We start from the raw sequence: 13,728 nt of genomic DNA, 5'->3' as shown, positions 1-13,728 counted from the left end.
CAGTCTGAAAGCACACCTAGAAACTCTAGAACGAAAGGAAGCAAATTCACCCAAGAGGAGTAGACAGCAGGAAATAATCAAACTTACGGCTGAAATCAACCAAGTGGAAACAAAAAGAACTATTCAAAGAATCAATCAAACCAGGAGCTGGTTCTTTGAGAAAGTCAACAAAATAGATAAACCCTTAGCCACACTAACTAGAGGGCAATGGGACAGTATCCTAATTAACAAAATCATAAATGAAAAAGGAGACATAACAACAGATCCTGAGGAAATCCAAAATATCATCAGATCCTACTATAAAGGGCTATACTCAACAAAACTGGAAAACCTGGATAAAATGGACAATTTCTGATTTTTATTGAAGTTGATTGTAAGAACAGGTGATATAAATTCCCAGTTTATGTCTTAACATATTGAACTAATTCATGAGACCATAGTTCTTATATAGAGAATTTCCAAATTGGACTTATGACAAAACAAGAAGCAAAACAACCATGTTTGAAAGATGAAGTTTTGTATTAAATTAAGAGACTAACTTTGGATGGGACAAGCTACTCTCCACATATTTTTGTGACTTTTGTTCAGTAGGGCATCATAAATGGTACAAACCTCTACAGCACTTGCTGGAATTTTTAAATGGAGGGCAAGTTTCTAAAACTGAGGGAAAAGTGCCTGGTATGTACAGAGGCAGAGGAGCAGAGATGACTGAGGAACTGGGGCATTTCTAAGGTGACTGTGCATGGAAGGGAGTTCTTAGTAACACTTAGAAGCTTTAACATGGGGCTGGAGAGATGGCTCAGCAGTTAAGAACAGTGACTCTTCCAGAGGTCCTGAGATCAATTCGCAGCAACCACATGGTGGCTCACAACCATCTGTGATGAGATCTGATGCTCCCTTCTGGTGTGTCTGAAGACAATAGTGGACTCATATAAATAAATAATAAATAAATAATAATGCTTTAACATAGCAGCATTGGAACAACATCTAACTATACTCAGAGTTCTCTATGAGACATTTTATTAGAGACATGCATTGCAATGCCCACCAAGTTGTAGTTGGCAGGATTCCAGTGTTCATTTGCCATAATCCATGCCTCCAAAATATTCTGTTCTAGGCTTGGCATGGGGAATAGAGCTTTCTGAGAAGGTGGCATAGTATGAAATGGTGTGTTGCATGTCCCCCAGGCTCCTGCAGAAGGTGCTCATCATTACAGAATATGAAGCAGGTGTCCAGTTCTGCTTAAGAAACAAAGGACTTGGAGAGCCTGGACCAGTATTAAGAATATCCCGGCAGGGAAGTAGGTCACCAGTGAATAGCCAAGGTTTCTACAGAAGCCTACAGATCTGTCTCTGAAAAGTATCCAGACACAAATGACACAAGAAGGCGGAGAAATAGGGCAGAGCTGCTGAATGGTGCCCTGCTGGGAGGAAATGGAAATGCTGTATTAATGAGTTTTAATTTAATTATGGCATTTGATGAATTTCAAAGTCCGAGGCTGGGCATGGTGAGGTAAAGACTGTCCTTTCAAAAGAAGCATGCAGCGTGGGCTGGGCAGGGATTCTTAGAGGGCTCAATGAAATTCAGCTCACTCATCTAGCAATCAGTTCTGCACAGATCAATGGCTGCCCTAGGGGTGGATGAGAGGGGACTGCGCATATGGGGAGGAGGGGATGACTTGTAGGTGCTCAGCAGCACTGCTGACATAAGGCTCCTGGGGGCCCAGTCACAATCATTTAAAATGACATGGCCACACCCAGCCCCCCAGCACCTCTCTTTACCATAGCCATGCATTCATGAGCTAACATAGATTGCTAACTCCCATCATGATAGTACCTTAGAGAATAAAGCACAACTGATGATATTCAGGGCTGGGGAAAATATTGAGAAAGTGGAATTCTCGCACATTCTTATAGATATAGAAAAAGATGGATACTTTGGAAAACGCCTGAAAATTTCTGAAAAGATAAAGATTTATTCTCCACATTCTCTGGCAGTTCCATACTCAGGAATATAGCCAAGAGTTGTGAAATCAGGAGCCGGAGAGATGGCTCATCAGTTAAGAACCCTGCCTGCTTTTGTAGAGGACCTAGGTTCAGTTCCCCTGCACCTACATGATTACTCATAAGCCTTTATAATTTTAGTTCCAGGGAATCTGACACCCTCTTCTGGCCTCCACAGAACCTGGTATGTATGTGGGGCACACACATGCACAGAGGCAAGACATTCATATGTAAAATACAGATCAGTAAATCTCTTTTAAGTCATGAAAACATAGCCACACAAAATCTTGTAGGCTCATGCACATCAACTTATTTGTAATGATCAAAAGTTAGAAAAGAATTCAAGTACCAAGGGGAAAACAAAATGAAGTACATTTTTATAGTTGGATGCTACTCAACATAAGGAAGAATGAGTTACCGATACATGCACTACACATGCCATGGGCAAAACCACAAAGCTGTCCTAAAAGAAGTATCATAGAAAGGACCCATGCCTCTCTTATATGAAGCTTTCAGAATAAGAAGTACACAAAGTGAGACAGTTTAATGGCTGTGATCAGACAGGAGGAAAGTTCTCAGCCAGCACCTGCTGTTCTATATCTGAATGGTGCTGATACCTGCACAACCGTATGAAAACCCACCAAACTATATCAGCATAAACAAAATTTGGGTGCGTAAACTATATCTCACTAAAGCTGTGACAGTAGTGAAAGTTTTCATACCACACACTCAACTCTGGGCCAGTACAAGTTAACACATGTCTTCACAAAGAAAACCAGGCCCCTCTGAAGGAAACGGCAGGTAATATGTTAACATATTAGACTCTAATTATGACTCTAGATAGCTCACTGGCAGAGGTTGTACGAGGAGGAATCTTTTCAGAAGAAAATAAATAACTCCCCCTCCAAAATAAATTACATTTGTTATGTTCATTAGAAGGTATCTGTTGCAATTTACAAAATAGTCTCCTTAATAAGAATAGATGACCATTTCAACTTTTCTCAAAGTGATTTTTTTGATGTATTGGACTTCACCTCTATATATCATTTATTTTGGTTGTTTTCACATTTGCTGGCAGCTCATTAGAGACCCATGTATATTAAGCAGAAGTCAAGCACCTATTTCATCAGTGCCCCCTTGTTTCATCACATGCCATGCCTTCTCCTTGTCTTCAGATATTCTCATAGGCTGAGGGTATAAATACTTTCAAAATCAGACCCTGCTTACTTCTATCTTATAAAAGAGAAAGCAAGACATCAAAAAGTAAAGATTAGAAAAACAAAGTATAAAATTGGCATGCAGTGTCTGAGAAACCCATTTCCTACTGTGAGGAGGTACCTGGGCCTCCAAATGAGGGGAAAGAGGGACATCATCTCTACTCTGAGAGGAGGTTTCCAGATTACTTCCTTCATGAGTACCATCAACTCTAGACTGCAGAATGCTCAGAGCAGTACAAACTGAGATGTACAATACACAGCATCCCAGCCTTCTGGACTTTCTCACAATTATCCCCTTTACTCATGCTCTGGGAGCTGTACATTTCTCCCCTCTGCAACCCCACCCTGTTCTGCAACCTCCTGGTACTCTCTCATCTCCCCATCCTTCTCTTTCTAGCTTAGGTCCTGTGAAATACCCTTTTTATTATTATTATTATTATTATTATTATTATTATTTCTTTTAATAAATTTTCTTTGTTTTAACATTATACTCTCCTTTGAATTAGTCCTCATTAAAAGTAGTCTTGACTTTATTAGCATAAAGTCTAAATTTTATGCATGGCTCCTTCTAGTTACATGTTCACTCCATTACTACTCTGGGTTGTGCATTTCATGCCACCAATGGTTTCTTTGGAAGTGGCAATACAAAGCCTTTCCAAGGTAGGAGATGAAAATTTACACGTATAAAGTTTGGTGGAGCTCACACACTGTCACAGGAAGGCCAGCAGAGTGAAGTGGTACATGAAAAAGGCATGATCAAGACTGTCGGAACCCAGACGAGGAGTGGAGCTACATGATGAGAGTTCTGAGTACCTGTGAGAATACTCCAAGAAAGTAGGACAAGGGTCTTGTGACCTCGGTTTATTCACAAACACAGGATTATTCTTGGAACGTGTTTTTGTGCTCCTCTCAGGTTTAGGGAACAGGAGTGAGCTTACTTCAGATTACACATTGCTTGCTGATGTTATTTAATTAAATGTTTAAATGTGTCCTTTATATGCCTCTATGGGAAAATATGTCCTTGCCACCGTGGCTTATTCTTGTTATTGTATAAAAACTGAATTCACAAGAACTTTATTTGTGTGGTTTCTCTTAACCTGCAGAGTATAAATTGTCTGATGCTCTGAATAAAGTTCTCTCTCGCATGAGACCTTTGTTTGCCTCTTTTATTACCTCCATTCTTCCAGGTCACACTGCCTCTAGAGTACTGACACTGGATGAATAAAATAACTTTGTAAATTATCAAACATAGCCAGCACTTGGAAATCCTGAAAAAGGGTTATTTTTATGTTCTCATGTCTAAATTCTGGCAAGATTCTAGGTATGCAGTATTATTAAACCAACTGGTTGGCAGCTCAGAGACACATGACATGCCCAATAAGGTGCTAGATTCCCAAAGAGTTATTATGATAAAGAAATGAGTTTGAAGATGGTAAGGAAAACTTCTGTATAGAGAAGATCTGGAAATAATTTGATCTGCTATATAATTTTAGTCCCCCACATGTTGTCTTTTGAGTCAATAACTTTCAATGCACCACTTCAAAATTCTCTTACTACTTCTTATTTTAGCCATAGCAGCAAGGTATGGCCTCACAAGTTTGAATATCTTTGCATAGATGTACCTAGACAACAGCCTCACCTTGTCGCTCATAATAGAATCCTTGCAATCAGCATCACAGTACTAGAATCCATTCTGGCTGGTATTTTTTGACTCTGGTACTGGAGATTGAGCCTAAGGTCCTGCATTTGCCTATGTATATGTCTATCAACTGAACTATGACCTCAGTTCTTATAATACAGTTAGTACCTAAACATGTATAACCCAGTAATATAGATGGCTTAGAGCTTTGAATGTCACTGGATCTGGTGGATAACTACATCTCTATTTCAACCCATGACAGACTGTTCTTAAAGCATTGTGAATCTCTCAGGGGTCCTTATGGGCTTAAAGAGCCAAGATAATAATGCAACCTTTTGTTGGCTTTCCCTTCCTCTGTTTTTCTTCTCTGCTTCCCATTTCGGCTCCTGAACTCATATTTCCAAACAACAAGTGAATGAAGCTTGGTCTCTGGCTCATCCCTTGGGTACTCTGTGATAAGACAAATGGGTGATGGTATTAGATTAAATTAGCAAAAACTCATCCTGTAACTATGCTCTAAGGTGCTCTAAGGTGAGAGCTGGTCTTCAAAGACTCTGCAACTAAGTAATTCATCTCTTTTTTTCCAGACTAAAATGTATAACAAAGGAACAAGAGACCCCTGAGCATGTCTTATATCCCTAGCCTTACTTCAGTTTTGTAAAAGGAGACTATTAAGGAGTGTGCAAGAAGTAGTTCCTTCAGAGAGCCCAGAGAGACTCAGAGAGGTCAAAGCCAGCCCAAGTTTAAGAATGTCAATTCAAAGAGGTCAAATAACATATCTAGATCACAAAGCAAGAGTTAAACTAGATATGAACCCAGTTGTGTGGATTCAAAGCCCTTGATCTTTTGTGAAGGGTTAACAAGTCCTGATTTCTAGAGCTTTGCATATCCTTTCTTCCCCCAGCATAAGGACAAGAATAACACAAACTGCAAAGGTTAGAAGGAAAGAAATCCTTTGCCTACCAATGACACAAATTGGCCTCTTCACTCACAGATGTAAAGTGGCAGAAGAGCCCATTGCTGCAGACCACCTCACTCGGAGCTTCTTCATCAGGCAGCGCTAACACAAGCCCCATCTACTTCCTGCCAACACCATCTGGCAGGTGCTGACGGTTCCAAGCCATGAACATAATTGCATCAAATCATGGGGTGCTTCTCTGCAGCTCTTACCCCTGCCACAAGCACAACTGTCACACAGAAGCCACTTAGGAAACTAGAAGCCATCTATCTGTCCCACTCCACAGAGTTTGGCTCACAGGCTAAACAAATGACTAAATCAGCAAAGCTCATTTGCAGGTTGGGTAGATGCCACAAGTAAGAGACACAAGCAAAGAGCTGAAGGTGACCTGGGCCAAGCCCTATGCTACTTCAGTAATCTGAAGAGCTCTGAGCTTTCTTTACCTTAGGGTATACCAGCTCTTCCCATATCTACTCAGCCTTTCCATTTTGTACTATTTAAAAATTTTAAAGCATACCATCATATTTCTTCTAAATAAATTGCAATGCATATGAAAATACATGATTTACAACCTTCTTTTTGGCTTCTTATATAGTGTTAACCTTATTTCATTGCTAATTGCAGTTAGATCTTTTTTTTTTTTTTTTCGCAAGCTAAGTTATACTTTTTCTTGGTTTAGTAAAAAGTACAGTTGGTACTCAAAGGAAACCCACAAATTCCATGATGATATTGGGTCTAATCAACAATCAGGGTTATTAGACATTTACTTGAAATGATTGTTCTAATAAAAGCACAACCATTTTAATTTCATGGGATTTAGCACATTAGGGGTAAATCCAGAGTCACCACTATGCACTGATAGCATATTAAGGAAAGAGATCAAAGCATTTGCCTTGGAGTAGTTTAACCAAGAGGGAACCCTTGTTTGAATACTCTCCGTGCATCTTCCTCCTCTGTGTAACTCTTTTTTCTGGTCTTTAACATGTACAGTGGATGAGTCTGAATCTGTGTCCCTATGTATGACTGATGTCTAGATGTCTTGCTATGTCTTTTCCTATTTCCATGTCACACAAAGAGCACCACATATGGGAAAGAATGAGCTGACTTTACAAAAACCTTTAAAAGAATTTTACAAGGGATTGAGTCACTGATCCCAACTGACCCCAACTGATAACAAACACTACTGTGAACGTCACTACAAACATATTTACAAACTTATATCCACATTGCTTCCAACATTTACAGTGAACATTTTATTTATTTATTTATAAGGTCACTTTTGAAACATTTGCTATTTTCAGAAAATGATTATTATCATAGCGTACATACACACACATACATGCATTGCTCTCTGAGTCAGGGGAGTACCTAATTTAAAATTAAAGATATGTGTTGATTAGGTTGTAAAATTGATTATGGTAAATCCAAGGTAAGTAAGGTTGATTGCTATATTGTTCTCTTAAAGGCAAGTGAAACAAGCAGGCTGAGAACAAAGAAGGATTGCCTTAAGTGATCTCACAGTGTTTATTAACTTTGCTCATTCAGGTCCAGTGAAAATTCCAGTCTCCTAGAATATAAGAGATATTTTCATAATATTACATCACCATGGTAACAAGTTGGCTTTCTGGAGCATAGTCATTTTCATCCTGACTGATATAATCTTTAACTAAAGCAGGCACTGAGTATTTATGCAAATCATTTGCTGAAAATAGCAAACATATCAAAAGTGACCTTTTTTCACAATGGTCTCTTCCTTTATCATTTGCACAATCTGGGTGATTTAAATAATTCTCCAGACACTTCAGTAAACACTAGAGTTTTAGGAACAAGCTAATGAATTTCCTGCCCCTAGTAGGAGTTCTTGCCCTTGATTTCGTAGTGATCAATGGTACACAATTTGTACATGGGCCCTGATGTTTTCTATGAGACAGGTGATTCACAGCACAGCTTTATTGAAGCCCATCTGAATCAAATCCAATTTCTCAGGTAAGTAGAGTCCTTCTGTATCTCCCTCTGTCATCTCCTGGCAAACAGGTTCATATCTAACCTTCCTGCTATTATTCCAGGATCACCCAGAGGAACGTGGTATCCTCCTCAAAATTTCAGTGCCCACAACACAAAGCTTTTGAAAAACTGTTCCATCCTTGTAGTAATCAGAGGTCAGTGACCACTTAACTACGAGTCAGGCTTCATCTGTGCTAAGACAGTTGCAAATATTGCCTTTTTTTTTTTTTTTTTTTTTTTCCTTTTTAGCACTTCTCTGAGTTAGGTGCTATGAGTAATTGACGTATCAATTAAAGTTTCTCAGGCACTTAGCGCAGACCCATAACAAATGACTATGCACAGCATCGTGTTAGGTGCCACACATGTATTTTGATGAGAAGTTTCTTTAAGCCATGCCATTTTTGTTTGCAGCATTTCTGGAGGTAAAGTACAGCACCGATGGTTAGCCAATGAAAGCACTAAAAGAGAGAAGCTGGGGTGGAGGTGACAATACAAAAGAAAGAAAAATATCAGTGACTATAAAAATGCTAAAGGTACTCAGCACTTTGGCTAGAAGACAGTAGTTTAAAACACTTGCAATATTTGACCCTATCTACCAAATCTGGGGGTGTTGTTGTTGTTGTTGTTGTTTATCATATAACCTTCCAGTTTTTTAATCTTGACATATTACATACATATTTTCAAGTATTTTCTAACATAGGAAAACACCATCTCACAGAGCTCTTTGAAAAGTTTTTTTACATTATTTTCAGTGAAATTTCATAACTTTTACTGGTGAGAGAGCAGGCCACAGAAGTCACATGCTGCCTCTCCTAATCCAGGTTGGTAAGATTTCCACTCAACAGTTTCTACATGGAACTGTTTCCTAGAGATATATGATTGTAGAATGCAGAGCTGCATCAGGATAACCCCATATGATGTGAACGCTGAGATTCTAGTATGGTGAGGTAAGGGCAAGGTCACAGCATGGTATTCTTATTACTTGAACAAGGCTGAAGAACATCTGCGATTTCGTAGAGGAAGCAGCCATTTCCCTTGAGTTTACTACAGGTCACGTGTCATATGGTATTTTTGGAGGGCTTTTATTTAAAGAAACTTTGTTAAGGGCTGGAGAAATGGCTCAGAGGTTAAGAGCACTGGCTGCTCTTCCAGAGGTCCTGAGTTCAATTTCCAGCAACCACATGGAGGCTCACAACCATCTGTAATGGGATCTGGTGCCCTCTTCTGGTGTTCAGGAATACATGTATGCAAAATATTTTATAGTCAATAAATAAATCTTAAAAAGAAAGAAACTGTTAACAAAATTCCAGTAATACCAATGTCCTCTTTGCCTTAGTACACAAAATGTTCATGAAGAGATAATTCATTACATTTCATGAGAAATATTTATTGTTCTCTGTTAACTCACACCAACTAGTATATTAACAATTGGGTTTCCTGTTATTTGAAACAGAAATTTACCCATACACTATACCTCGAATCATGTTATCTCTTAGTACACCACTGTCCTCTTGGTATCAAGTACAGAGAACAAGAAAGAGCCCTCATTTCCCCCCCCCCCCAACTTTTAAAGAACAATCCTGTCAATTATTCCCCTCTTATAAGCTATCAAGTTAGCATGGTACCAGAGAACATAGGAATCTCAGGTCAAAGACTTATTTATATATAAAACCAGCAGTGTTTGAATATCATTTTTCCTTGCACTGGTTTCTAATGTTCCAGTTCATTCATGTCCTGGTTAGTTTTGCTGTCAATTTAACACAACTAGGAAGAAGAAACCCAATTAAATAATTGCCTGGATCAGTTAGGCCTGTGGGAATGTCTGTAGAGGCATTTTCTTAATTAACAACCCATAACATGGAAAAGTCAGGTCCACTGTGGGTAGATCCATCCTTAGGCAGATATGGCTAGAACTAAGCACGAGCAAAACAACAGTGCAGTAACCAGCTTTCCTCTATAGTCTCTACTTTAGTTCTTGCCTTGGCTTCTCCCAGTGAGACACAGTTACATGGAAGCTAAAATATACCTTTCCTAGCACATTTCTTTTTATCATAGTATTTATTACAGATATAGAGATAAACCCAATTCATATTGATGTACAGAGGGCCTGGTGATTCTTGTATACATATTACAAGAGAGAAAAGTGAAGCTTGAGAAAACAGAATCTTTTTTTTTAAAGATTTTATTTATTTATTATATGTAAGTACACTGTAGCTGCCTTCAGACACTCCAGAAGAGGGCGTCAGATCTTGTTACAGATGGTTATGAGCCACCATGTGGTTGCTGGGATTTGAACTCAGGACCTTCGGAAGAGCAGTCGGGTGCTCTTACCCACTGAGCCATCTCACTAGCCCCAGAATCTTTTTTAAAAGATATTTTTATTCTTTGGGAATTTCAAACAAAGTATTTTGATACTCTTCACCCCCCTTCATCTTCTTAACTCCTCCCAAGTACACCCCTGCCTCCTTACCCCCCAAAACTTTATGTCCTTTTTTTTTTTTTTTTTTTAAGTAAACCATTGACTCCAATTTGTGCTTCCCATATATACCTGGATGTGAAATCATACACTGTTGAGTGGCGGTGTCAACCTACTGGGAGCCACACTCTTAAACAAAACCAACTCCCCTTTTCCCAGATGTCATCAGCTGTCAAGGGTCCTCAGTTAGGAGTGGGTGCTCATGAAACACGATTTTCTACATTCTGTGACCAATGCATGTGTTGTCTTCAGCAATAGGAACTGGGATCTTTTAGAATGGACAGTAAGCATGTCTACACTACAGAATCAAGCACTTTCCTCTACCTCCCAATGGTATTTGTTAGACTAATATCAAAGCTACCGATAAATCCTCAAAATCAAAAACATCAACAAAAAGAATGGTCGTTGATAGCTCTGTCTGCAAGATGTGTAAGAAAACAATGGAGAATTTTCTGCATTTTCTTAATTTGGGGGTTTCTGATGGCTATGTAAAGGTACACTGTGGCTATACAATCTGACAATACTCCTTCAACTGGTAATCCTACCCTCATTGGTAGCTCTTGACTTTGTAAGTGTAGAAACATGACTGACTATGTTTGTCCCCATATAAGAATTTTGCTTTTTAAAGAAGCCTAAAGCTTCACATCAAATGCTCTAAATTTAACCAAATTTTACTAAGATGACCAAGAAAACACATTTTAAAAGAAAAATGATTTTATTTCTTATGCTTTTTTTTAATTGAAAAACTACATTTAATCTGGTATATTTGAGCTTTGTACAAGAAATATAAATATGGCTATATTTACATATGATCTCAGATGGAATATTTAAAAAAGAAAAGTGCATCAAAGGAAAATTCTAATTCCAGTCAAGTGGCCTTTCTACAAATTGTTAATTCAAAGCTTGAGGGTAATATAGGAAAAAAACGGTTATTCATTCTGAGATAAGGCTCGTTTCTTCCGTGGTATAACACTGTGTTCCCTGGGGCAGTTATTATAGTGATGGGCAGAATGTATTTCATTGAAAATATTAGCTGATTATCCAGAAATCTATACAGATAATTAAATTCCCACTAGCTCACACAGCTGCCCCAGTCTTATAGAATAAATTACTGTACATCAGGGCATTTAAAACTTAAAACTTGCTTTCAGCTATTTCCAGATTAATATCTTGAATAAGTAAAATTCATTTACACTGTATTTTTTCAATGTAGTTTAATAGGAGAAAGACAGAGAGAAAGAGGGAGAGAGGGAGAGAGAGAGAGAGAGAGAGAGAGAGAGAGAGAGAAGCATGTTCAGGGTTCTATCCTTATTATTCAGCATGTATGCATTACGCGTGCACACACACACACACACACACACACACACACACACACTCACACACACATCAGATTTTGTAGAATCACCATGAGAGGTTACCATCAGAGGATACCTAATTGCTAACAAGATATGGAGGCTTCTCCTTAGACAAGACAGGACCAGTGGCTTTTAGAAGTGAGGACCCTGACTAAAGACAGGGCTCCTTAATTGTTCACTGAAGGCTTTTTTTAGGAATTCATTAGTGACAGTAAGAACCTAAAAGCTGTGTCTGCCTAGACACCATATAAATGTGCAGAGATGCCTGACACAGGTGCTGTCTAAAAGACACAGGAAGTTTCTAAACATGTGCAGGACAAACAGTTCTTTGTGGGTGACCATGGACCATAATCCCTGCCGCAAAAAAGTGGGACGAGAGGGAGTGAGGACAATGAGATCCATCTTTCATATATCACTGTATAACCAGACCAGCTAGAGAGTGGTCGTGAAATACAGTCCAGTAAATGTGGTATGACAGAGAACACAGTGAGGACAATCCACTGAATTCCCTTAGATGCGATCTAGTACTTGGAATTGTCTGGAGAAATCCTCCTTCTCCATTCTTCTCAAATACAAAGGTGACACTTGAGGCTGAGAACCACCCTACTGCTTTACAAATGTTTTGGCTTATTTTAGTTGAAACAACTTTACAAAGCACAGTTTCTTTCCCCATCTCACAGGAGAGAAAACAGGAAGGTCAGTCCGGAAGGTTGTTCACTCAGGCTCATGGTGGGAACTCCACAGAGAACGGGAACTAGGCCAGTCCTAGTGATAAAGTTAAGGCACGTACAAAAACTAAGGAGGGAATCTGAAAGTGAGACATCAAGATATCTAATATCTTTAATGCAGCACTCAAAAAATTTAATACAAATCATTCATTACACAATAATCAAGTTTAAATAAACAGATAATTATTACCTTTTCTCCCTCAGAGTCAATATGGCATAAAATGTCAAGGATTTAGAATCCATGCTTTTAGATCCTATGGTATACAATCTCCTTTCAAAATGTCCCTTCTTCATACTTCTGATTCTAGTTTGTAACTGAAACAATGTGGTAAATTTATGAGTATTTCCTTTCTGTCTACAATGCTGTAATCTTTAGAAGAAAGGAGGTCTGCTTATTTTGGGTTATCTTTATTCTGAGAAAAAATGAAGAACATATTCTGGAAGAAGTGATGTGTAATGGGGTGGAGGATATCATATCATAAAAGGTACAGGACAAAGCTCTATGTAAGTCACACTGAATTACAACAGGGTGATATGTCCACCAAAAAGAAGACGTTAAAGATCATGAATAAGAATGTGAACAAAATCATAGTGAGTTGTGTTTGAATGGCACACCTCACTGATCAGTTAGACCTACATGCCCAAACTTTAAAAAAATGAGCTTAAAGAAAATCATAAATATTAATTGTGACCTAGGTACTGCTCCTTCAATAGCTACGAGATGCAGCCTTCATTGCCACAGGAACAGGGCGGGGGTATTGAGGTGGAGGAGCTAAGAAAAGGGAAAGATTTCCTTAAAGTGTAGCAATATTCTTGGAAGGATTTCGTTTTTCAGAGAGTTTTGTTTTTCAGAGCATCACTGGTTCATCATGAGCAACCACATCATCTCTGAGTTCTCAAGTCTTTGTTATTACTGTCCTTTGAAAGGTTATCTGGTTGCCCAAATGGGAGGAGGCAGAAAGGAAAACAACAGTTGGAGACTAAAAAATAACTGCATGGTACTGGTTCAGTGACAGACAGGTAGATCAATGGAATAGAAATGAAGACCCAGAAATGAACCCACACACCTATGGTCACTTGATCTTTGACACGGGAGCTAAAACCATCCAGTGGAAAAAAGACAGCATTTTCAACAAATGGTGCTGGCACAACTGGCTGTTATCATGTAGAAGAATGAGAATTGATCCATTCTTATCTCCTTGTACAAAGCTCAAGTCTAGGTGGGTCAAAGAACTCCACATAAAACCAAAGACACTGCAATTTATAGAGGAGAGAGTTGGGAAATTCCTCGAAGATATGGGCACAGGGGAAAAATTCCTAAACAGATCAGCAATGCCCTGTGCTGTAA

The 13,728-nt window shown here is 38.8% G+C and overlaps 1 protein-coding gene across 37 annotated transcripts in view; it reads right to left on the bottom strand.

The window, feature by feature from the left end:
• Nrcam (neuronal cell adhesion molecule) overlaps nucleotides 1-13,728 on the bottom strand; it is a 266,233-nt gene that overhangs the window by 87,260 nt on the left and 165,245 nt on the right. The window contains exon 1 of one of the 37 annotated variants that reach the window (XM_029541073.1): nucleotides 5,192-5,534. The exons of the other annotated variants lie outside the window; for them this stretch is intronic. The gene's annotated coding sequence lies outside the window, so the exon portion shown is untranslated. Of the gene's footprint in view, nucleotides 1-5,191; nucleotides 5,535-13,728 lie in introns of those variants that run through there. 37 annotated transcript variants of the gene reach the window in all.

The sequence above is a fragment of the Mus pahari genome, chromosome 7, assembly GCF_900095145.1.
Source record: "Mus pahari chromosome 7, PAHARI_EIJ_v1.1, whole genome shotgun sequence".
Lineage (NCBI taxonomy): Eukaryota > Metazoa > Chordata > Mammalia > Rodentia > Muridae > Mus > Mus pahari.
This window is presented reverse-complemented; position numbering and strand designations above follow the sequence as displayed.